The 27,987-nt window shown below is 53.2% G+C and overlaps 1 pseudogene; it reads left to right on the forward strand.

Moving 5' to 3' along the window:
• On the forward strand, window positions 1-27,987 carry LOC115660080 (annotated as a pseudogene).

Consider the following 27,987-nt stretch of genomic DNA (forward strand, 5'->3'; position numbering starts at 1 on the left):
TTCCTGGGTGCTGCTCCAGCAGGTAAGCCCAGCTGGGACTCACTTGGCCCCCTGGTAGGTCCCTCTGGGCCAAGCAGGTGTGAAACCTTACCTGGCGGCCAAAGGGGGGTACCTGCAGAGAAGGGAGTGGGGCGGGCTCGGGGAGGCGAGGCCAGCCCAAGCCACTTGCCTTTCTCCCTGCCTGCACTGCCACAGATTTGGGTTTATCTTTATATTAAGGGGCGAATTCACATGCAAAATTCTCATTGAATTCAATAGGTGCTCCGTGCATATAGTGACGCCTGGAGATGGCCCATAATTTACACACTGACAGAAGCAGACTTGGGGCTTTATTACACTGCTGAAGAATAAAGTTTATCTAATATTTGTGTATATCTCAGACACTTGAATGTGTGCCCATGTCTGTTGCAATAGATGACACTCTAGATAGGTTGTAATCTCTGCTCCTTTGTTTTCTTTTAGTTTGTCAACTATAACATTTTATTATGCTCACACATGGAAAAAATATTGTAAATTTGATTTACAGCCTTATTAATGCTCCTTGTTGGACTTTGGTAAACAGTCATGGGTATTTTTATGACCTTCATTACTGTGGTATCTGTGCATCTCACAATCATAGAATCATAGAACAGGAAGGGACCTCCAGAGGTCATATAGTCCAGTCGCCTGAACTCAAGGCAGGGCTAAGTATTATCTAGACCATCTCTGACAGGTGTTTGTCCAACCTGCTCTTAAAAATCCTCAGTGATGGAGATTCCACAATAGCCATAGGCAATGTATTCCAGTGCTTAACCACTCTGACAGGAATTTTTTCCTAATGTCCAACCTAAACCGCCCTGGCTGCAATTTAAGCCGATTGCTTCTTGTCCTCTCCTCAGAGGGTAAGAAGAGCAATTCTTCTCCCTCCTCCTTGCAACAATGTTTTGTGTACTTGAAAACTGTTATCATATCCCCTGTCAGTCTTCTCTTCTCCAGACTAAACAAACCCATTTTTTTTCAATCTTCCCTCATAGGTCATGTTTTCTAGAGGTTGAATCATTTTTTTGCTCTTCTCTGGACTTTCTCCACAATCTTTAACAGATTTATCCTCATTAGTCCCCTTAGAGGTAGAGACGTCCTAATATCCCCATTTTACAGATAGCCTCTCTGTGCATCCATTCCCTAAGGCCCAGATCCTCAAAGGTATTTAGGTACTTACCTCCCATGAAAATCAATGGTACTTAGGTGCTTATTTACCTTTGAGGATCTGAGCCTTAAGTGGCTTACCCAAGGTCTGTGATGGAGCAGGGAAGCTGGGTCTCCCAAGTCTTATGCTAGCACCTTAACCACTGCACCCTCGTTTCTCTTTTATGTTTCATCCTAATCTGTGACTCTCCATACTTTCATTGGCTGTCGTTAATGTAATATTCTTCTAAACAGGACTGTAGTAGCGCAGTGCACTGAAGTAACTGCCACCTCTTTTTTTAACACACTCTGATGATTTCTACAGGTGCCATGTCACTCTTCTCATCGAATGAAATGTTGCTCAGATTGATGAAAGGGCAACAGATATGTTAATTTACAATACTTGGCTATGAAGGGCTAGATTGTGTCTTTATACCTCAGTCCTGAGTAGATACATAGAGCTGAAACACCCCTATGGGAGCTCAGCAAGGGATTTCACCATGGGCAGAGACAATCCATCCATGAACTTCCAGATAAGTCTGCTACCCCTTGTCCTGTGCTTAGCCTGCTCTAGTCCTTCTTCTCTTTTTTTGAGGAGATTTATCTTCCTGGGGTGTGCACAGAGGAATCAGTCTCTGTGGTCCCTCAAATGCAGTGACTATGGCTGGCCATTTGGCAGGGCTTCATTGGGGAAAGGTTTTGTGCCCCCACCAGCATCAGCACCAGCACCAGCACAAGGGCAAGTTGCAATCTGTTCTTAAGCAAAGCTGTTAATTGGACAAACTTGTGTTCAGTTACTGGTAATAGTTGAAGGCCTGATCCTGCAAATGCACATGTGAGGAACTTTACTCCTGTGAGTAGTCCCACTGAAAGTCAGTGGACCCACTCACGCATGGTTCTAAGCACTCTGCCCCTAGGCTTTAGTCGCTAGAATGTCCTAAGTGGGCCCTAAGCCTGAGCCTTCCAGAAAGTCACTCTTGACCTTAGTGGCGAAAGGACTAGCTCTTCTGTTTTTAGAACTAGAGGTCACCAAATTAATAGGCAGCAGGTTTAAAACAAACAAAAGGAAGTTCTTCTTCACACAGTCAATCTGTGGAACTCTTAGCCATGGGATGTTGTGAAGGTGAAGACTAAAGAAAGAAGAGAATAGAATGAGGACAGTGTACTTCCAAAAAAAGCAGATGTCAACAAACTCAGAATGTGTAGGGAAGACAATGGGGTGGGAGGAAATCTTAAGAGTAGTAGTTCAGGAGAGCTGAGAGTTTCTCAGGGAGACAGTATTAAAGGCACAATGGCAAACTATCCTGATGCACACAACGCACAGTCAACCTGTGGAACTCTTTGCGAGAGGATGTTGTGAAGGCCAAGACTATAACAGGGTTCAGAAAAGAACTAGATAAATTCCTGGAGGATAGGTCCATCAATGGCTATTAGCCAGGATGGGGAAGGATGGTGTCCCTACCCTCTGTTTTCCAGAAGCTGGGAATGGGCAACAGGGGATGGATCACTTGATGATTACCTGTTCTATTCATTCCCTCTGAAGCACCTGGCATTGGCCACTGTTGGAAGACAGGATAGTGGACTACATGGCCCTTTGGTCTGACCCAGTATGGTCATTCTTATGTTCTTTTCTCTGGCATAGCCCTGGCCTACATTTAAAATTTCGTTCAAGTTAGATCTCTTAGAAGTGTGAATTTTTCACACCACATAGCACTGTAATTAAGACAACCTAGACCCTGGTGTAGACACGGCTAGGTCGACAGAAGAATTCTTCCAGTAACATAGCTGCCACCACACTGGGAGGAGGTTTACTAGAGTGATGGAGAGCCCCCTTCCATTGATGTAGAAAGTGTCTACACTATGGTGCTGCAGCAGGACTCACTGATTCCAGACCTCTGTGTTGTAGTTTGCTTCAGCTGTAGTGGCTGAAGCTGGGGCTGAAGGCAGAACTGGGGACCTCCCTCTGTGACTGTGACTGGAACCAGAGCTAGAACCGGGACCCTTCACTCCCCTGCCCTACAATTGCATGTGACTTTGCAACCAGAATCCTGTGCCTCTATCCTGCAGCTTCAGCTGGGGGCTAGAGCTGGAGCCCTGTGCCCCTGGCCCTGTGGCTTCTGCTGGGGGCTGGAGCTGGGGCCATGAGTCCTTGCCCTGTGGCTTGTGGTGCGGGCTGCAGCAGGGGCCAAACAATCCCTCTTGCAGCTTCCTAGGACTCCCTCTCATGGCTCTATGCCCCCATGGCTGTCATGTCCTCTCCCTCCCGGCCCCACCCTCCCCCCACGCTCGCCCAATGTGTCCTGATATTTCACTCTTGCAATCTGGTCACCCTAGTGTTAGTCCTTGTCTTCTGGCAACACCCTGATCCGCTGTGAGGGCTGTGTTACTTCAAAAGCCCAACCCACGGCTGAATCTCCAGCTCAGGCTGCAGTGGACGGGGCCTGTGGCTAAATCCAGATCACAGACCTGGGGTTTAAAAGACCCTTGGAAATTGGATTCTGTTCTGATGTTCCATGGTTGCTCCCAGAACTGGGACAGAGCAAAAGTGGCCCACAGCTCAGGACGGCCAGTGGTGCTAATAACCCTTAGCTCTTCTCTTAGCTTCTCCTCAGTAAATCGCACCATTAGGAGGGCCTGACACGTGACTTTTGAATACTTGGGGTGGGCCATACTGTCCTGGTTCAAGAGGGGTTTCTGAACAGGAATAGCAGGGGGCTGCAGGTCAGGAGTGAGGGGCACTGATGGAGCTGGTGTGGGACAGACCAGGGCTGGCATAGCAGGGGGCTGCGGAGAGGAGTGACGGGCACTGATGGAGCTGGGAGTGGGTGAGAGCCCAGGGCTGGGGTAGCAGGGAGGCTTGCCTGCACATTCCACCCCAGGGCAGCTGTGCCACGGTACCGCTGTAGTGAAGACGCTTCTGTCTGCATGGTTAAGCCACATCCGTGAGAGGCGGGAGCTATACTCCCATCGACATAGCCCTGGCTACACCAGGGGCTAGGTCAGTCTAACTGCATCACTTGGGGGCGGGGGGCAGGCAGGATATGTGGATTTTTCACACTCCCGAAGGACATAGTTATCCCAGTATAAGGCTGTAGTGTAGTCCTGGCCTAATGAACCTGCCCTGCACAAGTGAAAGGCTGTGATCTGTACAGCCAGCCCCGCCTATGGAGCGGTCCCACTGAGGAGCAAGGAGGTGGATTTTACCCCTGTATCAGAGCCCGAGACTGGCATGCTGCATCCAGCTCTGGGGTGCACATTTTAAACAGACCGTGGGCAGCTTGGAGATGGTGCAGGGAGGAGCCACAGAACTGATCCAAGAACTGGAGCAAAGGCCAGCTGGGGAGAGGCCTAGAGCTCAGGCTCCTTAGCGCCTCGGGAAGGAGAAGGGACTTAATTTCAGTGTCTGAGTCTTTTCCAGGGGAGAACAATCCTGGGTGCCAAGGAGCTTTTCAGTGCAGTGGGGAAGGCAGAGCAAGAACCACTGGCTGGAAGTTAGAGCCAGACCAGATCTGACTGGAAATAAGGCACCAATTTTGCAGTGGGAGAGTGATTGCTGCCCCCCGGCGAGTGGTGGATTTGCCATCTCGGGGGGTTTCAGAGACAGCCTTTATGGAAGAGGCTTTAGCTAAAGGCAGGTAATTGGCTAAGTGCAGGGAGACCTGGGGAAGTTCTCTGGCCTGTCAAACAGGACATGGGCCTGGATGATTTGATGGTTCCGTCTGGCCTTATACTCACTCTCTCCTGTCTCTTCTTTTCGCTGCCAGTTGTTGCATTTTTAACATCCCAATTCCAGATTAGCTGCAGGCAGGGAAGGAAGAAGGCGGATTATCTGGTTCCATTCCCGTTAATTCGGTTTCAGGTCCGGATTTGGAAGGACTCATTCAACGGCGCTGGCTAAAGAGGCTTCTCCTAAGTGGCACATGGCTGCGTCACATGGAGAACTTTTGGTTTGGCTGTGGGGAAAGTTTAATGGCTTGTCAGAGTTTTGAGGGCAGTGTGGTCTAAGAGTCAGGACTCCTGGGTTCTCCCCTTGCCTCTGGCAGGGGAGTGATGTCTAGTGGTTAGAGCTGGGAATGAAGACTGTGAGAGGGGAGCATTCTCTAGTGCAGCGATTCTCAAACTGTGGGGCAGGCCTCTCAAGGGAGGCATGAGGACGTGTCATGGGAGGTGTGAGCTATGTGCTTTTTAAGAATACTGGCTGTCTGCCCCCAGTGGGAGGGGCTCATGCAGCAGGGCTGTGCACTCCTGGGAGGCGGGAATAAAGGGGACAGCCAGAGCCCCACCAGTAGACTTGTGCTCTCCATCTCCCTGTCTCGATCCCTGTCTGGGGAGGCGGTGGGGCTCCAGCTGTCAGCCCCAGGGTGGCAGCAGAAGTGCAGAAGTAAGGGTGACATTGGGGTGCTAAGTCTGCTGTGAAAAGTGATATTGATGAATATCATTTTTTTCACATTGCTGTTCTTATTTCTGTGCAGTCGCTGCTCTACGCTGTGCCTTCAGAATGGGGCTGGGTGGGTGGTATATGTACTTGAGGGGTACCATGACACCCCTAGCAAATAATGTACAGTGCCAAGCACAGTGTGTCCCTGGGCCATGACTCGGGGTCCTAGATAGGATTATAAGCCTGGATAAGGGAGCTGCTGAAGGGTCTAACTAGTAGGATGCTATCTTTCCTGTACAGGGCTAAATGGCTGCAAACATAAAATAGCAGCAGGAAAGTTAAGAGCAACAAGCAGGAGGGGAGCGGTGAGATGCAGGGGGCCGATCCAGGCAGCAGCAGCTGCAGGGAAGGAGGCTCTTGTCTTGTGCCCTCTGGGAAGGGAGTAGAGAGACACAAGGGTGTCTTTGACCCAGCCTCTGAACTCCTAGGGGGCCCCAGCAGGGCCTGGAGAGGCTGCTCGCTGTGAGCTGGGGCGGAGGAGACCAGCACTTTTGTGCAGTCTCACGCCTTGGGGATGCTCTAGCTGTGTTGGAGGCAGAGCAACTCAGATAGCACCGCCCCTTGTTGATCATGTGATGAGAAGGCCCCGCCCCATGCCCTGGCAAGGAGAGGGGTGGGAACAGGTGTGTGTTAGCAGGTGCCTAGCGAAACTGACACAGGCTGGGAGCGGCCCCAGATTCTCCTGTGACAGCCCCGTCTGTGTGTCTGGCGTTCCTCATGTTGTCCTCCAGCAGGCCCAGGCAGGGAGTTGCGGCTCCTGATTCTGCAGCCAGGCCTACGTTTCTTGCTTCACCTGATTCAGGTGCAGAGAGTCACAACCCCAAGTAAAGGATGAAACTAGTTGGTGAATGCAGTTCAGCCTACCTGGAGTCTGGTCAATGCGATGGCCCCAGCTTCTTTGGACAAGAATCTAATTTGGCTTTGACGTCAGTAGAATTTGGGGAGGGGGTTTCACCAGAGAGAACGGCATTTAAGGGCTGCAGGTAACACCACTATCAGCTGGTGTGTGACCACTGCTCACTATGAGCCATGCCCTACGGGGCCAGCCAGAATCCGGTGCTGCATAGGGGCAAAACAAACAGATGGTTTATGGTAGCACCCAGGAGCCCCAGTCATGGACCAAGGCCCCATTTGCAAGGCGTTGTAGATTATTCATTAGGTGTATTATGGTAGTGCCCAGGAGCACCAGCCATCGCCCAGGACCCCATTGTGCTGGGTGCTGTACATTATTTATTAGGTGTATTATGGTAGCAGCCAGTAGTGCCAGTCATGGGTCAGGGTACCATTGTGCTGGGCACAACAAAAAGATGGTACTTGGCCCGAAGAGCTGACGATCTTATTGCTTAGCTTGGCTGTGTAAGGGGCCCAGGAGACAGGCCTGGCAGTTCCCTGTGCAGGACTCAGGAGTCAAAGTCTTTGTCGGATTGTCGTCCCACACACACAGTAGGGGGTCCCTGGATCCCCTCCATTCAAGAAGTGCTGGACAGGATTGGTTCTCTTGCTGCAGGGGGCCAGATCCTTAGTTCCGCTGCAGTCGTATCCGGCCTGGCAGAAAGGAAAAGGGGATCAGAACCATGGCCCATCTAGCCACCACCCCGCCACGATTGCTGACTCAGGGCTTTGCTAGGAGCATGTCGCTAGCTGGCCTGAAAACAGCCTCTGAGCCACTTCCCCGAAGGGTCCTTCCACCAGCCAGTGGGTTCTGGCTCAGAGCACAGCCATCGTGTCCGAGCCCCACCACTAATCCCCATCTCTTTCCCTCGCAGAGATCCTCAGCATTGTCTTTTGCAGCATGAAGAAGGAAAGAGAATGGAAGGTAAGCCGGCCAGACCTGCTGCCCTGGTGTCCCCCTGGGGATATGCTGTATCCATATTGTGGTCCTCCCTCTCCAGCCTCTTGGGATTCGTTAGGAACCTGAGGTTTTCCAGGCTGGATCAGATCCCTGCTCTGTCTAGCCCATCATCCATCCCCAGCTAGGTTTGGGTATGTCTGCCTTCCCGCTGCACTGGATCAGATCCAGCTTGTCCAGCCAGCCCCATATCTCCCCCCACCCACACCAGATCAGACCACTGGGTCCAGCGAGCCAGCCTGGGTGGGAGGAGGAACAGGAGAGCGCCAAGCATGGGGGCAGTATGCACCATTGGGCAGGCAGGTTGTTGAGCCCTTGGCATGGACTGGGCTAGGGTGTGTGGAGCAGTGGGCTAGGCCGGTGCGGCAGAGGGAGCACAGGGGACTAGCTTTCCCAGTGGCTGGATCTGGTGCAGCGAGATGCTGAGTTGCACAGAGCAATGAGTTCATTCGGCATGGCAGGAAGGCGGTTGAGATGTTGGGCCGATGGCCTACAGGACTTTCCTAGGGGAACACAGAGACTCCCCTTGTTCCATTTCTCTGTGTCCTGCTCCTGGTTCTGTCCGAGGGCTGGGGAGCGGGTATGTGGTGGATCAGAGCAGGGCACTGGGAGCCAGGACTCCTGGGTTCTGTCCTTGCCTCTTGCACTCACCCTGTCACCTGGGTGAAGAGGCTGATCTCCTCCAGTCTAGGAGGATGGAACCATTCCGAATGGCCGGGTGTCCCAGGTTTGTCTCCGTCTCCTACATCTCGTACCAACCACTCTGCTCGGAGCCGCTCTCCTTGTCACTCCTCACGCAGTCCTTAGCACGGTCAGCTCAGCCAAGTGCAGGCTTGGTAACAGTCCTGCCGCCCTACTGTGGAAGGGCTGGGCCGGGAGCCGTCGGCTCTGCCATTATCAGTCTCTCTGCTACCTTGGCTGTGCCATGGAAGATGATGGTGGGCGGCTGGGCTCAGGTCAGTGACCAGCTCCCCTCTCGCTACCCCAGATGCTGACCATGGACCACCCGAGCTTGCGCATCCTCTCGTCATGCTGCAAGATGTCTGACATCGTGGACGAAGGCATCACGCATGAGTGGTTCCTCCCTCCCATCTGGTCCCCCCGCCAGGGCTCTCCCTTGGACATACCTCACAGTTGGGGAGTTGACTTGTCTACATTCACGTTTGCATCTAATTTCCCCCCTTTTCAGCCCCCTAGATGCCCTCCTTGCTATTGGTACCTTCCCAGCCAGGTCCAGTTCCCTTAGCTTGGCGCTTTCAGCCCCTGGAACCTCTTGAGTGCTTTTCTCAGACTCTCATTAACTCCTCGCTGCTTCTCCCCCACGCTGCGGGCAGGGTCCTGGCTGGGGAGGGGGAATGCTGGCTCCCTGCTCCAGGGTGGATGAGCCCTGGCATTGAGGGGCACAGAGCTGAGCCAGGAGTCTAGCGGGGTGCCCCCAGCACAGTACAGAGGGACCTTCCCTCCCTGCTCTGTACTGTCGCAGCCCACGGCCCCACATCAAACAGGCTGCTGCATTATAGCTTGTGGAAACCCCCAGCCTGTGGCCAGCGAACATCCCTGTTCCCCTTGGCTTTCCCTTCTCCCTATCCCCGTGGAGAGCGGCTGGGGTGGGTGGCTAGGACACACTGACCCACAGCCAGTGTCTGCTCTCTCCTAGTTGTGGAAGATATTGATAAGTGCCTGGAGCCAATCCCCAGCCTGGAGGCCATCTACCTGCTCAGCCCTGTGGAGAAGGTAGGAGCTCGGGCCTGGGGCAGGTGGATAGGGAGCAGGGGAGAGCCTGGGGCAGTCCTCGTGCTGCCTGGAGGTGGCGCTGTCCGGGGGGATGCGCAGCACGACGTCAGGATGGGAATGGGGCAGTAGGGGCTCCCCAGAAGGCTGCTTCCCTGGAGCTGGGCTTCGTGTTCTTTGCCACGTGAAGCACAGACTGTCCCCCAGACCTCTCCGCAGTGCAGTCCCATGAGGGTTGGATGGGAAGGTGCAGCAGGCGGAGAAAGGCAACCTCAGCTGAGACTGAAAGCAAAGGAGAATTGCTGAGGCAGGGGCTATGGGGGAGGAGGCTCCTGCATCTGCAGCAGGGAGGCGAGTGGAGGGAGACAGGGGCAGGGGGCGCTGGCAGAGCAGGGTGAAGCCCAGAACCCGCAGGGGCTGTGTGTGGAGGGAGTGCTGTAGGAGAGGACCGTGATCTGGGGCTTGGGACAGGGCAGCCAGGTTCTCACCTGTCACAGTGGCCGGTTGCAGAGTCCAATCAGCTTCCAAACACCCTGCCTGGCTAGCTGGTGTGGCGAAGCTGCAGGTGCGCAGTGTGGCACCGGGGGAGAGAGCGGGCCCTGATGGCAGCTGCCTGGGATTGCTGCTCGTCCGGCTGTTCCCTGGGCACTGCTCAGAGCCCACTTAGTTCAGCAGCAAGGCCAATGCCAGGTCCCGTCTGTGGCCGAGCACAGACACTTGTGTGCCAGCGAGAGACGTGGCTGGGCCCTGAGACTGTCCCAGGCACATGGGCGCATGCCCTGCTCCAGGTGGGGAGGGAGCCCAGAGACAGGGGCGTGAAAACCAGCCCACCTCCTGACGGCATCATGCTGGGCCCTGAGTCCCCAGGGGCTGGGCATGGGCTGGTCCCTTCGGGCAGCAGGGAGGGGGCTCGGCTAGTGCTTACAACTCCCCTCCCACCTTTGCAGTCGGTGCAGGCTCTGATCAGTGACTTCCAGGGCACCCCCACCTTCAACTACAAGGCAGCTCACGTCTTCTTCATCAGCCGTGAGTATTCGGGAGGCAGCGGATCCCCCAGCTGGGAGCCTGGCCAGTGACACACTGGGGGTGGGGGAGTCTCTATCTGCCAGCAGGCCAGTGCCCCAGCAGACCAGACCGAATGACCCCACCTATCCCTTCTCCCCCTTCTTCCCCATGGGCCTGCCTCCAGCCAACACGGCTCACGGCGTGCGCCCAGAAAGGCGGCCCCTGGCTACCATTGCCAACATGCATTGCTCCATCAGTCCCAACTGGGGTAGGGGGGTGGGACACCACCAGAATACCCAGTGTATCAGGGTCACATCTGCTTCTCTCCATTACAGTGGCAGGGGGATCCCAAGTCCCCGTTCCTCCTTGTGCATCATTCGGAGTTGTACCGTCCGGTCACTTCCCCCTGTGGAGGGACTGAGGGCAGGGTGTGAGACAGGGGCTACATAGGAGAGATTGTGCCCCCCTCCCCTCCTTGCTGCTGATGCTGCAGAAGGCGAGAACCCGGTGTGACTCTGGTTTGGTGGGGCTGGACTCATCGTTGACTCCTGTGTGTCCCCGCTGGCTTGCCCAGGTTCCCCACAGGTGTGCAGCACTACGCCCCTGCTGTGCCCGTCCTGGCCCTGTCTGTGGGGGCTGGCGCTGTGCTGGGGGTCCTGAGCCCTGATACATTGGGTATTCTGGTGGTGTCCCATCCCCCCACCCACTGCCTTTGCCATGCAGCCTGTCCTGAGCCTCTGTTCAAGGAGCTGAGGAAGTCACGGATCACCAAGGCCATCAAAACACTCAAGGAGATCACCATGGCCTTCCTGCCCTACGAGAGCCAGGTTGAGGGGTAGCTGAGCTTTGGAGGAGCCGGGCCACGGGGTGGACGGTGACGTACGACACCCCTTCCTTGTGTTGTCAGTGGATTTCCCCCCTCACACCCCTGAGGGGAGGGCTGTGTTGTCAGTCTCAAATCCATTGATGGGGAAACTGAGGCACAGAGCAACATGAGCCTGGTCTACACACAAAAGCTTTGTTGGTATAGGTTTGTTACGGGGACATGAGTGAAAAAATCCCCCCTGTAACTGCAGCTGGGGTGGCAGAGCCCCTGAGTAGATGCCATTATGCTGGCAAAGCAGTCCTTTCGCCACTGTAGCTTATTTCATCTGGGGTGCCAGTGCCAGGTGTGCCAGGAGAAGCTCTGGCTGGTATAAGCTGAGTGTCCGTCAGGAGGCTTTGCTGGCTCACCCGTCCCATTGCGGCAGCAAATCCTTCATGGGCCGTGTAGATGAGCAGACTCACCCTTGCGGCGCCTCCTGCTGCTTGTCTTCAGGAGTTCAGTCCGCTACAGGCCGATATCATTTTATTAGTGTCCAAGTACTTTTGCCCCAATGGCTCATTCTGTTTGGCCAGTGAAATAAGCAACAGCAGCAGGCGCGCATTGATGCCGGATTTGCCCATGGCTACACTGGGGCTTTCACCAGATTAGAAGCGTGGCCAAGCTCCCTCCCCAACATTGACTTCTCCAGGGCAGAGTACACCTCTGAGGGCACCTGGGAGTCTGCAGCTCAGCAAGGACCTGAAATCGGGGAGTCTTCATCCCAGGCTGGTGCATGAATCTCTGGGCCGCGGTCCCTCTACTGCAACAGGAGTGGCTCTGGCAAAGGGCTCTCCCTCACTAGGGGCTCGCTATGGCTCCACCAGGCTGGCCTGGTCCAACAGCGCATCATGGGGGCATGGTTTGGAGCACAGCTGGTCTTGCTGCCAGCAGTTGGCTCCAGGGTCTGATCTCTGCTCTCCTTGCCCCCCAGGTGTAATTCCTGGACGGGCCACAGACCTTCCACAAATGGTTCAGCCCCTACAGCTCCTTGGAAAAGAACAAGCAGCTGGAGATGATGGCAGAGCAGATTGCCACATTGTGTGAAACCCTGGAGGAGTATTCAGCCATCCGCTACAGGAAGTGAGTGTGCCCGGGGGAAGGGGTATCCAGCTATCCCCTATAGGAAGTGAGTGTGCCGAGAGGGTGAAGGGTACCTGGTCATCTCCTACAGGAAGTGCGTGTGCCCCTGGGGTGGAGCTGTTTCTGACCCACAGGGTTTGTCTTTGCTGCAGGGACCATGAAGATAACTTCCACCTGGCACACGCTGTGCTGGCCAAACTCAAGGCATTCAAGGTATATAAACCCAACATAGGAGAGGTGAGCGAGCTCTGCCGGTCACGTCCTCGCCATGTGTCATAAACAGATAATTAAAGGTTAATGCCTCTTTTACCTGTAAAGGGTTAAGAAGTTCACCTAGCCTAGCTGACACCTGAGCAGAGGAACCAATGGGGGAACAAACTGTTTCAAAAGGAAGGAGGGAAGTTTCTTTTGTTTAGTCAGTTTCAGCCGGAGTGTAATAGATCAAGGAACTAGCTTCTTATCAGAGTAGTAAGTTTTAGAAAAGAATAAATAGGTTTATGTTTATTTTATTTTGTAACTTGTCTTTGTGCAATTAGAGGAATAATCAAATTTGGGTGATATTGTGTGTACTAAGGTTTTTGCCCAGAGGAACATCCTGTGATTTAAATCTGTTGTCTGTGAAGTCAGCTGTATGTGGTCTTCCAGAGGTTTTTTTTCTTTTACCTTTCTTTTCTTTAATTAAAAGCCTTCTTTTTAAGAACCTGATTGATTTTCCCCCCTGTTTTTTAGATCCAAGGGAATTGGATCTGGACTCACCAGGGATTGGTGCGGGGGGAAAAGGGAGGGGGAAGGAGTAATTCTTCCTTGTTTTTTAGATCCAAAGGAATTGGATCTGGACTCAGCAGGGAATTGGTGGAGGAGTCTCTCAAGGCTACCCAGGGAGGGAAGGTTTTGCGGGGGGGAAAGAAAGAGTTTTCCAGATGACTCAGACATCTGGATGGTGGCAGCAAAACCAGATCTAAACTGGTAATTAAGCGTAGAAGTGTTCATGCAGGTCCCCACATCTGTACCCTAAAGTTCAGAGTAGGGGGGAAATGGGGGAGCATGTGAGAAGTAGAAGGAAGGAGGAGTGATTTTAAATCTGTTCGGAGATCCTGGTGGGGGGAGGGGTGGGGTCTAGACCCCCTTGGAGATCCTGAGGAGTTGACAGAACAATAGCATTCCCTGTGTGGGGACTACGGGCCCCAGCCCTTCTCTAACACTGGCCGTGGGCAGATCTCAAAGTGATCTACAAAGGCCAGTGTCCTTATCAGCTCTATACAGATGGGGAAACCGAGGCACCGCCTGGGGAAGTGTGTGCCCGGCACAATCTCTCTGTTTATAAACAGGTCAGTTCGGTCACAGAACTAAGCTTCGCACACAGAGCCTCTTCCACCCCTGGAGACTCCTGTCTGTGTATGCTCCTACACCCATCCCCATGGTATCGGAACCTCACTAATGAATTCAGCCTCCCAGGGGAGGCAGGGTGGCCTGTGTTACAGATGGGAAACTGAGGCATGCAGGGAGTCTGTCAGAGCAGGACTAGAACCCAGATCTCCTAAGCCTTAGCCACAGCTCCTGCCATCCCCGTCCCATTCCCAGTAGAGGGGAGCTGCAAATCCACCCTGCCCTGGATTCTCGCTCGGGATACCCAGTGGTTCCTGTCCCCCAGGAGAAGATGTAAAATCCAGGGCCTGCCCAGATCTCTCCGTCCTGTTGCTTCTGCTCTTGCTTCCAGCCTTTGCCAAGCTACTGGGAGACTGTGCACCTGTGACCAATTGGGAATGTTTGTAATATCTTTTATGAAGCTGATGCGTGCCTCAGTTTTTCCTATATGTTGCATGGCTTCTCAGGCAGGGGGCTGGGGTGGAAGGGCTGTCAAGGAAGAGAATTAAACCCAGATCAGCCTGGGGGCCAGAAAGACCGTGCCGACTCCAATGGCTCCTGGCTGGATGGTCCCAGCAGGAAATCGGAGCAGGGGCCCCCAGCTCGAGAAACACAGAGTTGGGAAGATTTGAGCTGGGGGATAGAGTAAGGGAACCTGGGAGCTCTCGCCTGAGAACTGACCAAAGTCAGACCGAGGCCTGGTCTACACAAGGCAATTGGGTCAGTGTAACTGCGTCACTCGGGGGCATGAGAAAGGCACAAACGATGCAGCTGCAGTGGTTTACATGTAGACACAGTGGTGAGCTGGTGCCGGTTTGCGGGAACCGGTTCTAAAAGGGCTTCTAAATTTAATAACTGGTAAGTTTAAGTGATCCAGGAGCGTAGCTGGAGGAGAGCAGGGGGAGCAGCCGCTCCCTGTCATCACATCCACATCCAAAAGTGGCGCCTTAGGCGCTGACCCCGTGAGCGCTCCAGCTCCGCACCCCAGCCCCAGCTCACCTCCGCTCCGCCCCACTTCTCCCCCCCCGCTACCCCTGCTTCTCGTGAATCAGCTGTTCACGCGGGAAGCCTGGGAGGGCTGAGAAGCAAGCAACGACTTGGTGCTCAGGCCCAGGGAGGTGGAGATGCAGCGTAGGTGAGCTGGGGCAGGGGGGTCGGCGCGCCGCAGTAGGTAACCCCTGGGGGAGCACACAAGGGAACCACTCCCTGCCCCAGCTCACTTCCACACCGCCTTCGTCGCCCTGCGAGCTCGACCTGACCCGGTGGTCCAGTCGAACGGCATGGCTGTAGCGCCACTAGCCACCTCCAGGCAGCACGGTAAGGGGGCAGGGAGTGGAGGGAGGTTGGATAGAGGGCAGGGGAGTTTGGGAGGGTGGTCGGGGGTGGATATGGGTCGGGGCAGTCAGAGTGCAGGGAACGGGTTTGAATGAGGGCAAGGGTCCTGGGGGAGCAGTCAGGAAGGGGGGGCAGTCAGGGGACAGAGAAGCAGGGTGGGTGGGGCAGGGGTCCCGGTGGAGGGTGTCAAGGAATGCGGGGGATGGATGGGGCAGGAGTCCCAGTGGGAAAAGGCAGGCCACGACCCCCTTGTGAGATGAGGGAACCGGCTGTTAAGATTTTGGCAGCTCATCAGTGTGTAGAAAGGCCCTGAGTGAGAGACCTGGAGCCTGAAAACAGGTTTCACTGCAGCTTGGCCGGACTCTGGGCTGACCAGAACGACCTCTTGCTTTAACCTTCAGTGGGCTGGGCTACCGGGGCTGGGGTCCAGGTGCCTAAGAAACCCGACTGTTCTGCCAATGCTGGGGGAGTGGCCCTGTCACCCGGACCGAGGGGCGTCGGGCCCTGCAGAGTGGATGGGTCTGTACCAGGGTCTGTCTCAGCTGGACTCGCTGGGCAGGGCTCCCGCGGTGAAGCCCAGCGGTTCAGTCTCAGGAGATGGGGAGGCCGTGTGGCCTGTCCTGCAGGAAGAGAGAGACCTGTTGGGGTCTGGCACAGCAAAGGGCTTCCTCCCAGAGACTTCCCCAGCTGGGGTCCTGGCACCGACCCTGTGGATCCATGAGCGTCTTTCCCATCCACCGAGGCAGTGTGGCCTAGTGGATAGAGCCCTGGACTGGGCTGGGAGACGAGGATTCTATTCCCAGCTGGGTGACCTTGGGCAAGTCACCTCGCTATTTGTGCCCCCTCTGGGAGCGCTGGCTGCCATGACGCAGACGCGCTGTAACTCTGTAACGCCCTGGGCCCAGATGCTCTACCACTGCTTTGGGGGGGCCTGAGCCATGCGAACCCCACTGACACCAGCAGCAGGCACACAGCTCTCCCAGCAGCAAGGGGACCTGGGAGTCAGGGCAGTGGGAGCTGCTGCCACTTGGAGCTCTGATTGTCCAGGGGGGCAGGCACCTCCCAGGGAATCCAGGACAGTGAGGGGACGGGGCTCTCTCCTGGGAGCTCCTGAAGCAGTTGGGGGCTGAAGACACATCCCTGAGACGGGGAAGTGTGGGGCCCAATCTGCCCTGTGTCCCTGGGGGTGAGGGGAGACATTAACCCTGCTCTCCCCACCATGCCCCTGTCCTTCCCCTGAGTGGCAGCAGGAGTCACTCTGTCCCCTTCTCTCCCTGGTTCAGTGACCAACGGGGACTCGGAGGAGGAGGAGAAGTGGGTGGACGTGGCTACAGAGGAGGCTGCTCTCAACATCATCCAAAAGTAGCACCAGGGCAGAGAAAAGGTACAAACCTTCCCTAACTGGGCTGGGACCGAGACTGTCTTCCCCTTCCCAGCACCCGACCCCCTGCAGAGGGTCTTGCCATGATGAACCACCACCCCTAATGGGGACCTTTCTCCTGCATGCTCTGGGACCCCCCAAGATGGGGGTGTTTGTCTCCTCCCCTCACAGGCACTGTCCCAGATCCTGACTCTGCTTGTGTAGGAGTCGTGGGTGATTTGGACAATGGGCAGGTTCCCGCTATCCTCCAGGGAGGCCTGAGCCCTGCAACTGATGTGGATGGGGCAGGGAGGTCCCGGGCTAACAGGCTCTCTCTCCCCTAATCCCTCTCCTGGTAGGTGCAGGATGAGGCCCAGCAGCTCATGTTCCTTCACGCCATCCACCCCACATGTCTCGCTGCACAGCAGAAAAGGCAGGACACACTGGAGCTGCACTGCTGCCCTTCTATGAAATGAACTGGTTGAGTCTGCTCCAGTTCTCTTGTCTGTAATCAGGAGGCTAAAATGACTGAGGGATGGTCTTATGATTACAACATGGCCAGGGCCGGCTCCAGCTTTTCTGCTGCCCCAATCCGCAAAAAAAGAAAAAGGAAAAAAAAAAAGAGCGGCAACACTTCAGGAGTAACTTATTGCTAATATGGGGAAGTCTCTGGGAGGAAGAGGCCGTTCTGGTCAGCCTAGAGTCCGGCCGAGCTGCAGCGCAACCTGTTTTCAGACTCCGGGTCTGTCACTCAGGGCCTGTCTACACACTGATGAGCTGCCAAAATCTTAACAACCGGTTCCCTCCTCATCCCACAAGGGGGTCATTTTACATCACTTTGCTTCTCCTCCGGGACAGGAGCCACTGGGTTTCCCGTGTGAGAATCCAGGGCAGGGTGGGTTTGCAGCTCCCCTCTGCTGAGGGTGGGATGGGGGCAGCAGGAGCTGGGTCAGGGCTGACTTGTGGCTAAGGCTCAGGAGAGCAGACGGGAGGGAGGGCTACTCATGTACACTATGTACAGACAGAATTTCCATGATGTGGTGACATTATAAATGTTTGGGGTTTAGATGTTTTCCGTGACACACTGTTCCATCCAAAAGGACCTACCATTAAATGCCATCATCACGACGGGTGCCAGACACATAGAATTTAACATTACAATTCCTGCTAAAAGTTTGGACAGACCAGCAATTCTCACCTCCAGCTCTTCACAGGTCAGCCAGTTGCTGGTCACATGGCAATATAAGGGAACTATTTGATCACAGAATCGCAATGCACCCATTCTAGGGAATGGGCACTTCTCCCAGTTAGTGAAATATACCTTTATTGCCCTTGAGCAAGAACTGCCTGGACGGAGAGAAGACAGGCAATGTCTAAAGGACATATTAGCAAGTCACCTCGCCTATTTGTGCCTCGGTTTCCCCATCTGTAAAATGGGGATAATGATACCAGTCTCGGCTGGGGGGGCCCCTCTGGGATAGCTGCCTGTCATGGCACAGACGCTCTCTAACTCACAGCTGGCAGCACAGGCCTGCCTCCAGAGGGGAGCTTGGCACACACCTGGCTGCCCAAACCATCTACACGGAAGGAATTGACAGCATGCTTGTTAACCACCGGAGCTACTTGCTGCAGCAGAGCTGGCTCCAGCCTGCAGCCCCTGGCACTGCTCAGGCACTCAGCCATCATGGGAGGATGACTCCCCGAGCCCCACCCTGGAAAGGGGGCCCCAGGCTGCTCCCCCAGGGACTGTCAATCATTCAGTGAGGAGCCGTCCCAGTCCTCCCCGTAATGGGGCCTGGCTTGGCCACCAGGTCCGAGGTTCCTGCTGCTTGGCCCCTGCTGACCTGTCCTCCACCCCCCAAGACATCATTGAGGACAAACTGGACAAGAAGTTGTGGCCCTTTGTGTCGGACCTGGTCCTTGCCACCAGTTCCCAGGCTCCTGTCAGGTAAGGCTGAGCCTGGCTGGGCTGTGGGGAGCAGAGTCCTGACACGCCCTCCACCCAGGGAATAGGAGCCTCTGTGCCTAGGAGTGTGTGGCCAGGACCCTGCCCTCTATGGGGGAGGGGATGCCTAAGAGCCTGGAGCCCTGGATCCGTCTCACCATGTTTCCTGCCCCCCAGCAGTCCCTCAGCACACCAGGGCCCAGGATGGAGGAAAGGGACTGGCTGAGTTTTAGACAGCACCCCCAGCCCAGGGCAGGTGCCATCCTCCCCTACTCCCTCTTGCCTGCTTTGGGTCTCCTGTCCCACTGCCTTGGGCAGGGCCTGCCCGTCAGCCTCCTCCAGGCGTGGTGGGAAGTTTATCAGTTCAAGGGGCCCTGACCGGCTCCTTGCCCCTGTCCGGCGGCCGCCCAGCCTGGGACAAGTCTCGCCCCTGCAGTCCCTCTCCGCTGCGTGTCTCCGGCGTCTCGGAGACACTGGTGGCCACCGTACGGAGCTGCGGGATATGCTGCCGCCTGCAGCACACCCCTGTTCCAGGGGCTCGATTGGCTGAGCTGCCCGCAGCGCAGGACCCAGGTGCTTCAGACCAGGGCAGAGGTAAGCAGGAGGGAGGCGTTGGCATGGGGCAGGAGGGTCCTGTCCTGTGCGGCACTCAGCCACGTCCCAGGCCCTACGGGGAGGTGAGGATGGGCGCGGGGACGCCTGGGCTTTGTGCCAGCCCTGCCATGGACTCCCCACTGGCACATCCGAGCTAGCTTGGGGGATGTCTCTTGGCTTGGGGGCTGGGCCGCAGAGAGGGCTGGTGGTGAAGTTTCAGGCCACCAGGGACCATTGGATTGTGCCGTGTGAGCCAGGCCAGGACCCCTCCGCCAGAGCAGGGTGTGACGGGTCTCTCTCTCCTTTGCTCCAGGGCCCCGACAAAGCCCGCTCTCAGCTGCTGATTGTGGATCGGAGCTTCGACCTGGTGTCCCCACTGCTGCATGAGCTCACCTACCAGGCCATGGCCTACGACCTGCTCAGCCTCGAGAACGACACCTACAAGTAGGGCCTGGCTGCCAGCAGGGGGCGCCCCGCACTCCTCCTCAGGCGGGCTGGGGGGGATGTGACCCAGGCACCTGCACTGCTCTGCAGCCCCCATGCTCGGGGGAGGGGTGCCGCAGCCTGACCCCGTCTCCCCTCCCCCACAGGTACAAGACATCAGGGACCAGCAACTCGCAGGAGAAAGAGGCGCTGCTGGACGAAGACAACAAACTGGGTGCAGCTACGCCACATGCACATCGCTGACATCTCCAAGTGAGCACGCTCAGCTCCGTCCCTGACACGCCCATATGTGCCCTGCGCATACCCTAGATATGCTCCCACGCGTGGCTAGGCTGCTGTGGCTGGCCCCAGGCGAGGCCTCTGCCCTCTAGGGGACACAGTGCGCTGGAATGGGCCGGGATCTCACCACTGCCTCCCTCCAGGCCAACATCTAGGACCTGTCCCAGATGCTGAAGAAGATGCCCCAGTACCAGAAAGAGCTGAACAAGGTAATGGGGCTAGAGCTGTTAGTGGGCGGGGAGCAGGGCATTCAGTGGGGCTGATGGAGGAGCAGGGTGCTCTGTGGAGCTGGTGAGGGACAGTAGGGACTCTCTGGGGGGCAGGACACTCTGGGGCACTCTGCTTTACTGCCTGATGAGAGCTGCTGACCTGTACCGTTGGGCAGAGCCATTTTCCCCCCAGGTGCTGTGTGGCACCATGGGCAGCAGCCTGCCCATCAGTGCCCAGAGCTGCCCCATTAGCCCCAGCAATGGCAGCCCTTGGGTAACGCCTGCGCCTTAGAATCATAGAATCATAGACTATCAGGGTTGGAAGGGACCTCAGGAGGTCATCTAGTCCAACCCCCTGCTCAAAGCAAGACCAACCCCAACTAAATCATCCCAGCCAGGGCTTTGTCTAGCCTGACCTTAAAAACCTCTAAGGAAGGAGATTCCACCACCTCCCTAGGTAACCCATTCCAGTGCTTCATCACCCTCCTAGTGAAAATTTTTTTCCTAATATCCAACCTAAACCTCCTCCACTGCAACTTGAGACCATTACTCCTTGTTCTGTCATCTGCTACCACTGAGAACAGTCTAGATCCATCCTCTTTGGAACCCCCTTTCCGGTAGTTGAAAGCAGCTATCAAATCTCCCCTCATTCTTCTCTTCTGCAGACTAAACAATCCCAGTTCCCTCAGCCTCTCCTCATAGGTCCTGTGCTCCAGCTCCCTAATCATTTTTGTTGCCCTCTGCTGGACTCTTTCCAATTTTTCCACATCCTTCTTGCAGTGTGGGGCCCAAAACTGGACACAGTACTCCAGATGAGGCCTCACCAATGTCGAATAGAGGGGAATGATCACGTCCCTCGATCTGCTGGCTGAACCCCTACTTATACAGCCTAAAATGCCGTTAGCCTTCTTGGCAACAGGGGCACACTATTGACTCATATCGAGCTTCTCATCCACTGTAACCCCTAGGTCCTTTTCTGCAGAACTGCTTCCTAGCCATTCGGTCTCTAGTCTGTAACAGTGAATGGGATTCTTCCGTCCTAACTGCAGGACTCTGCACTTGTCCTTATTGAACCTCATCAGGTTTCTTTTGGCCCATTCCTCTAATTTGTCTAAGTCTCTCTGTTGCCTATCCCTACCCTCCAGCATATCTACCACTCCTCCCAGTTTAGTGTCATCTGCAAACTTGCTGAGAATGCAGTCCACGCCATCCTCCAGGTCATTAATGAAGATATTGAACAAAACCGGCCCCAGGACCGACCCTCGGGGCACTCTGCTTAAAACCAGCTGCCAACTAGACATGGAGCCGTTGATCACTACCCGTTGAGCCCGATGATCTAGCCAGCTTTCTATCCACCTTATAGTCCATTCATCCAGCCCATACTTCTTTAACTTGCTGGCAAGAATACTGCGGGAGTCCGTATCAAAAGCTTTGCTAAAGTCAAGGAATAACACATCCACTGCTTTCCCCTCATCCACAGACCCAGTTATCTCCTCACAGAAGGCAATTAGGTTAGTCAGGCATGACTTGCCCTTGGTGAATCCATACTGACTGTTGCAGATCACTTTCCTCTCCTCTAAGTGCTTCAGAATTGATTCCTTGAGGACCTGCTCCATGATTTTTCCAGAGACTGAGTTGAGGCTGACCTGTAGTTCTCCGGATCCTCCTTTTTCCCTTTTTAAAAGATGGGCACTACATGAGCCTTTTTCCAGTCATCCAGGACCTCCCCCGATCGCCACGAGTTTTCAAAGACAATGGCCAATAGCTCTGCAATCACATCCGCCAACTCTTTTAGCACCCTCGGATGCAGCGCATCCAGCCCCATGAACTTGTGCTCATCCAGTTTTTCTAAATAGTCCCGAACCACTTCTTTCTGCACAGAGGGCTGGTCACCTTCTCCCCATACTCTGCTGCCCAGTGCAGCAGTCTGGGAGCTGACCTTGTTTGTATAGACAGAGCCTTGCTCCTGCAGCTCTCGGGAGAGGGCCTTAGTGGGCTTCCAAACCTGCCCATTGGAGCCACTCCTGGTGTCACTGAGCCATGTGCCAACAGAAAGCTCCTGGCCACTGGCACAGGTACCCTGACAGCTGCTGGTCTCCAAGCCCCAGCCTCGTGGTGACTAACAGAGAAACCGTGGGCTGCTTTGGAAGCTGCTTCCTCCTCCTGATCCTCCCCTCCAGCTGCCCCGCTCCACCCCAGAGGACGGGGGCTGGACTTGGCCATGTAGATGTGGGTTGGGGCCTGGGCTGAGCCAGGTTTGGCGCAGGGATGGCCTGGCTGGGTGCACCCTGTTTGTGATCATGTGGGCCTGGCCTAGGCTAGCACCCCTTCAAGGCCCATGCCCCTGGCTGGTTCACGGGAGGGGTGGGGAGGGCAGGCGGCTGCTTCCCAGCCCAGCTGGGGGCTGCCCTGGCTGGGAGACAGGCAGAGGGAGAAAATGCAGTTCCTCTCAGCAGCACTAGGGGCACCAGCCAGGTCAGGCACTCTCAGCCTGTGCGCCCCCTGCAGCCCAGACTCTGCATTGCACCTCTCCTATGCCCATACCCATCGCACCCTGCCATGGCTTTCCCAGCACCTGCCAGCTTCAGAGTGCCCCAGGCTTCGCAAAATGTGATCCCAGCCCCGCAGGGGGGTTGGAAAATGCCCAGCAGCACTTGTGTGACATGAAACCTCAGTAACAGGCACCCAGAGTGGGAGTGACTCACATGGATTTGGGGGCAGAGCTGGGCATGGAACCCAGGAATCCTGCCTCCCAGCCACTGATCTAACCCCTGGACCCTACTCCCCTCCCAGAGCTCAGCACAGAACCCAGATGTCCTGCCTCCCAGCCCTCTCTGCTCTGTCCATACTTCTGTCCCCTCGGACCCCTGCTAATAATTGCACATGCAGCTTGCTGGGGAATGTGCTCTGGAAGAGGTCAGTCCCTTTGAGCCCAGTAGGCCCTGTTTCTCCTGCCCCCTGGGCCAGCTCCTCTCTCCCTCCTGGACAAATGAGCACTGCCAGTGCTGCATGCCTGCTGTCAATGAGGTGAGGGACTCTGGCACCTCTGATCTGCTGCAGGGGCCCAGCTCCAATCTGCTCAGCTGCAGAGCTGTCTGTCCCTGATCCCCATGGGGAATTATCAGCCACAGTTAACAGCCATTTGCGTAATTGCTATGCTGCTACCAGGAGAGTGGGTGGTGGATTGGAGGTGCAGAATTAAAAGGTTCCAACAGAGACACCTGCCCAACAATGGGCTTGCCAGCTTCCACCATGGCTGCCCTTACAGCTGGGCTGCAACCGTGATTCCGTGTGCACCCCCAGCCTGCACCTTGAGCAAGGGGGACCCCAGCCATACGCGCTGTGTCCCTCAGCCTGCCCCTAAAAAGCATGAGGAGGTTGCAGGCCTGAGACAGCCAGCCATTGCCTGGTCAGTGCCAGTTGGAAGGGTGGGTTCGGCAGACAGGCCCAGCCTCCAGTCCCTCCCTGGGCAGAGGGCAGGATGCTGCCCTGGCTCTGCCATGCTCTGCTCCAGGTGCTGGTGAGGACAGCAGGAGAGGGTTGTACATGTCAGCCGAAGCTGTGGGCTTGGGGGATCTGATCACTGTGCTGGCCCCAGCCCTGGGGGCTGGTGGGAATGCGGTGCTGTGACATTGCACTCTATGTGATTTTATAAAAATATATAATGTAACTGGAATATGCTTCATGAAAAAGGTCTCTTGTAAGGTATCATTACAAAGCGTATAATCTACTGAGCGTGGTCATCCTATTTGTATAAATGTATCACTCTTGTATCTGAAACTAGAAATATGAAATATCACTCTGAGGGCCTATTGTAATTATGCAATACAAATAATCACATGCTGATCTACAGAAATACTTTTGTTCCGTGGCCATCCCCACTGGTTTAAGAGATTAGTCACTGAAAATGGAACTTGACATCTGCGTTTAACTCAGTCCCCTCGTTCTTTCTGCTCAATACACACTCGGTGGTAGGTATGTCCACATAATAAGGTTATGAAGATGGGTCTATGGGAGGGTTTGACTTCCTCTAGCATGGTCTGCTATTGCAGGAAGGAGGTTTGCTGGGAAGAGATGGGGTCTGTCTGTCAAGAAGGAGAAGAACATCGTCATGCACTGGCTCACCAATCTTATGAGAAGAGCTTAAAACTAAGTTCAGAGGGGGCAGGTGAAAAAAGGCACCAGGTGAGAAAAGGTAATCTTAATAGCGGACTAGATCTTTGGGGAGAAGTAGATGTGGAAAATTGCAGTAGAATTATAGGAGAAACAAGAGGGAAATCCATGGAGGCATCTCCTTAACATCTTAGATGTCTATACACAAATGCAAGGAGTAATAATAATGGGGAATAAACAGTAAGAACTGGGAGTTTTAGTACATCAGTCATAACTGAGCTTAACTGGCATCACAGATACTCGATGGGCTAAATCTCATGACTGGAATATTGGTCTAGAGGGCTATAGCTTGGTCAGGAAGGACAGGCAGGAAAAAAAGAAAGGAAGTACTGCATTCTACACTTGTTCTGAGGTCCAGAAGGAGGTGAGAAGCAGACCAGTTGAAAGTCTCTGAGTAAAGATAAAAGAGGGAAAAAACAGAGGTGATGTCCTGGTAGGGGTCTATTACAGACCACCAAATCAGGAAGAGGAGGGAGATAAGGCATTTCTAGAACAAATATCAGGATTTGTGTTTTGGATATTTCTGTTAATAACGGGAGACTTTACCTACCCAGACATCTGTTGGAAAAAGGAATATGGCAAAACACAAAATTATCCAGTAAGTTCCAGAAATGTACTGAGGACAATGCTTTGTTTCAGAAAATGGAGGAAGTAACCAGGGGGACAGCCATTTTAGACTTGATTCTGACCAACAGGGAGGAGCTGGTTGTGAAGGTGAAGGTGATTTGGGTGAAAGTGATCATGAATGATAGACTTCATGATTCTAAGGAAAGGAAGGAGTGAGAATGATAGAAGAAGGACTACAAAAAACAGACTTTAACATACTCAGAATTGGTAGGTAGCCACCCATGTGGAAAATATCTAAGGCATAAAGGATTTCAGGAAAGCTGGCAGTTTCTCAAGGAGACGATATTAAAAGCACAACCACCAATGCAAAGGAAAGATAGGAAGAATAGTAAGAGGCCAATATGGCTCCATCAGAAGTTTTTTAATGACCTGAAAATCATAGCAAGGGACAAATGTAATTGGAATTCTTTTTCCATATGGTTTACTGCAAAAAGTGTCGTCATTCTGAATGCTTTAAAGGCAGCATCACTTCCAGAATCAAGAGTTGGCTCTACATATGGCCATACATATGACACCACACTATATTAAACACAACAAAAATTAATGTAGTTGATTTGTTTGGCAGGACATGGAAATTAAGTATAAATTTCAATTCATTGTAAAACAACATAAAATCAATATTTGTAATACAGTTCAATAAGGTTTCATCAGGCTTTTTGATCAAGCAAATTAAAAAGCAAAGGAAACCAACCAACCACACTCAAGGGTCACTGTGCATTCTCCAAGGCAGTTTCTTCTCTTTCTTTGTTTGGTGCTTTTATTTTATATAAATTCAACCAGGAGCAGATTTTCAGATAAAACCAATATTGGAAAGTGTGGCAAACAGAGAGAAGGACTAAACCAAAATTCAAAATGATGTAGAGAGAATGAGAAATTCTACACTGGAGCAAATGTAGCCACCTATTGGACTGCTTACATGTACGGGCCCAGATATTGAAATGTATTTAGGTTCCTAACAGCTACTGATTTCAGTGTGAGTTAGGAGCCTAAATACCTTTGAGGATCTTGTCCATATAATTACAGCACGTACCTGGTGAGCTGCAGATTGTGTGGTATGCTACAGTCACATCGATGTCATAATAGTGCTTGCATAATCTGCACTGGCTGTCCTGGCCATGACAGACCAAGAGGCCAACTACCTATCAGTACGGGAGCTCTGTGGAGAAAGGACTGTCTGGAGGAAGTGTTGAGGAAAGATTCAAACATGAGTAAATTTGTGAGTAAGCAGGAGGTAACTGACAGAGGTAAGGGTCAGCATTGTATTTTCTGTATCCATTCTATATTCACACACACACATTCAGAAAGCATAGACATACAGATAGATTAGCTGTAATGTTCTCCATTTATATGACCAGAACCTCAGCTGCTGTAAACCAGTGTCGCTCTGTTGTCTTCCTCGTAGCTGTGTTGATTTACACCAGTTGAGGAGTCAGCCTACAGCCTCTGGACCTGGAAACTTTCCTGAGAATCTGAGTTTCTATTGAATGTTATGGGGGAGGTCTCCCTTCTTTTGTCCCAGGTGTTTATGTTTATTATAGGTCCTCATTTTGTGTCTTCTGCATCCATGGAGCCAAGATCTGACTGTGGAATCCATCAGAGATGGGGGAAATTAGAACAAAAAATGCAGAAGGGCTTCTCCTCTGGCAGTCTAAATGAAGCTCTGCTAATATCTTAAATGCAGGATAAGAAAGCATGAGGGTCACATTTCTTAGCAACACTAGAGCGCCTAATCCCACACTATCACTACTGCAACTAGGTGGGCAGTGTAGGTTACAGTTAGGATTCAGTTTGCATCTGGGTGTTAGAACTGAAGGATGCAATTTGCATAAAGGACGGGCAATCACCTAACGTCAAGCAGTCTTTTCTGGGAAGGGGAAATCTTGTTAGTTCCTCCTTCATGCTTTGGAATGCTGTTACAATGGAGACAGATACATATGGCATTTCAGATTTCTTTTTAAATCTTAAGGCTCCTGGAGAATTTCTGCACACAGCTAAGAGATACATGGGAGATAAAATCCTGATTTTTTTAATACATCAGCTGTTTTATAGAGTTTAAGGCCAGAAGGGACCATTAGATCATCTAGTCTGACTTCCTGTATTTCACAAACCATTCAATTTGACCTAGCAACCCTACACTGAACCCAAAAACTTGTCTTGGACTAAAACATTTCAGTCTTTAGGAGACTAAACTGTTGCGTGCCATAGGCAGATGACAGGAGAGACTGAGGTTCCACCAATGCCTGAGGCCCTTGCAATGGTAGAGAGTTGATTAGGTCAGATATACCCAGATGACCCTAGCAGGTGATCAGTGCCCCATCCTCCCACCCAAAGGTCCCTGCCAATCGGAGTAGGGGAAAATTCCTTCCCACTCACAACTCTGGAGATCAGTTGGACCCTGAGCATATGAGCAGGACATCTAAGGAAACAGATTCTCTGACCCATCTTGGAGCACTGGTCCACCCTACCAGGTGTCCCATCTCCTGCAATGGTCAATCCCTGATGCTTCAGATGAAGGTTGGAGAGAACTACCCCACCCCACTCACAGCATACACCTAGCCAATTGTGCATGGGGAAAAATTCCTTTATGACCTCTACAGGCAACTGGATGAACTCTGTTCCATGAGTTTTCTCTGCAAGCATTTAAACTGCCATGAAATAAGATGAAAGGCTTTCTTCAAAACAGGGGCCTAAAGTTAGGCTTCTAAATTCATAGTGAGGTCTAAAAAAGTGGCCTGATTTTCAAGAGATACTGAGCCCCCACAAGTTCCCAGCATAGCCAATAGGACATCTGGGTGCTCAGGATTTTTGAAAACGAGGCCCTGACTAAGCAAAACTCTTAAGCATGTGCTTAACTTTAGGTCTCTTTGTTGGCTTAGAGTTAAGCATGTGACTAAGATGCTGAATCAGGACATAGGTGCCTTAATATGGATTTAGGAGCTGAAGTTTAGGCACCCAGTTTTGAAAATTTGGGCCATAAATTATTATTCTGTATGCTATCAAACCTCATCAATTGATAGTAAAGAGGGAAAGGAAGATTATTTTACATGGGGATCTACATGAAAGGAGTAAATTTTCTTCATTATGATTTTCCCTCCCAACACACTGGGTCCTTCAGCAAACAAACCTGGTCATCAGGAGGAAGGAAGAGGATTTACATGATTCCCAGGTCTACTTCTCCTCACAGTGCTTGGACACCTGCAGAATCTTTACTAGATAGTGAATTAAAGAGGCCAGCACCAATTTCTACTATCAGTGGTAACCAACTGAATCCTTTTATTTAATTTCAGGTGTTTATAATGAGGTTGTTTCCCTCTTGGCACATATGGATGACCAAGATAAGGACAAAATTGCCCTCAGGATTGCCTGTATAGCTGAGACCAAGCTGGCTATCGTTGTTACCGTTCTGCTAGAAAAACTGCAACAGGATGAGGTAGGGTAGTTTCATGAAATTAAATCTGCTTTCCATGTGTCCACACCAAATTCTGCCTGACTTCATGGGGGTAAGCATGGGGGTAATTCAGTAT

This window comes from Gopherus evgoodei, chromosome 11, assembly GCF_007399415.2.
Source record: "Gopherus evgoodei ecotype Sinaloan lineage chromosome 11, rGopEvg1_v1.p, whole genome shotgun sequence".
NCBI classification, from domain to species: Eukaryota; Metazoa; Chordata; order Testudines; family Testudinidae; genus Gopherus; species Gopherus evgoodei.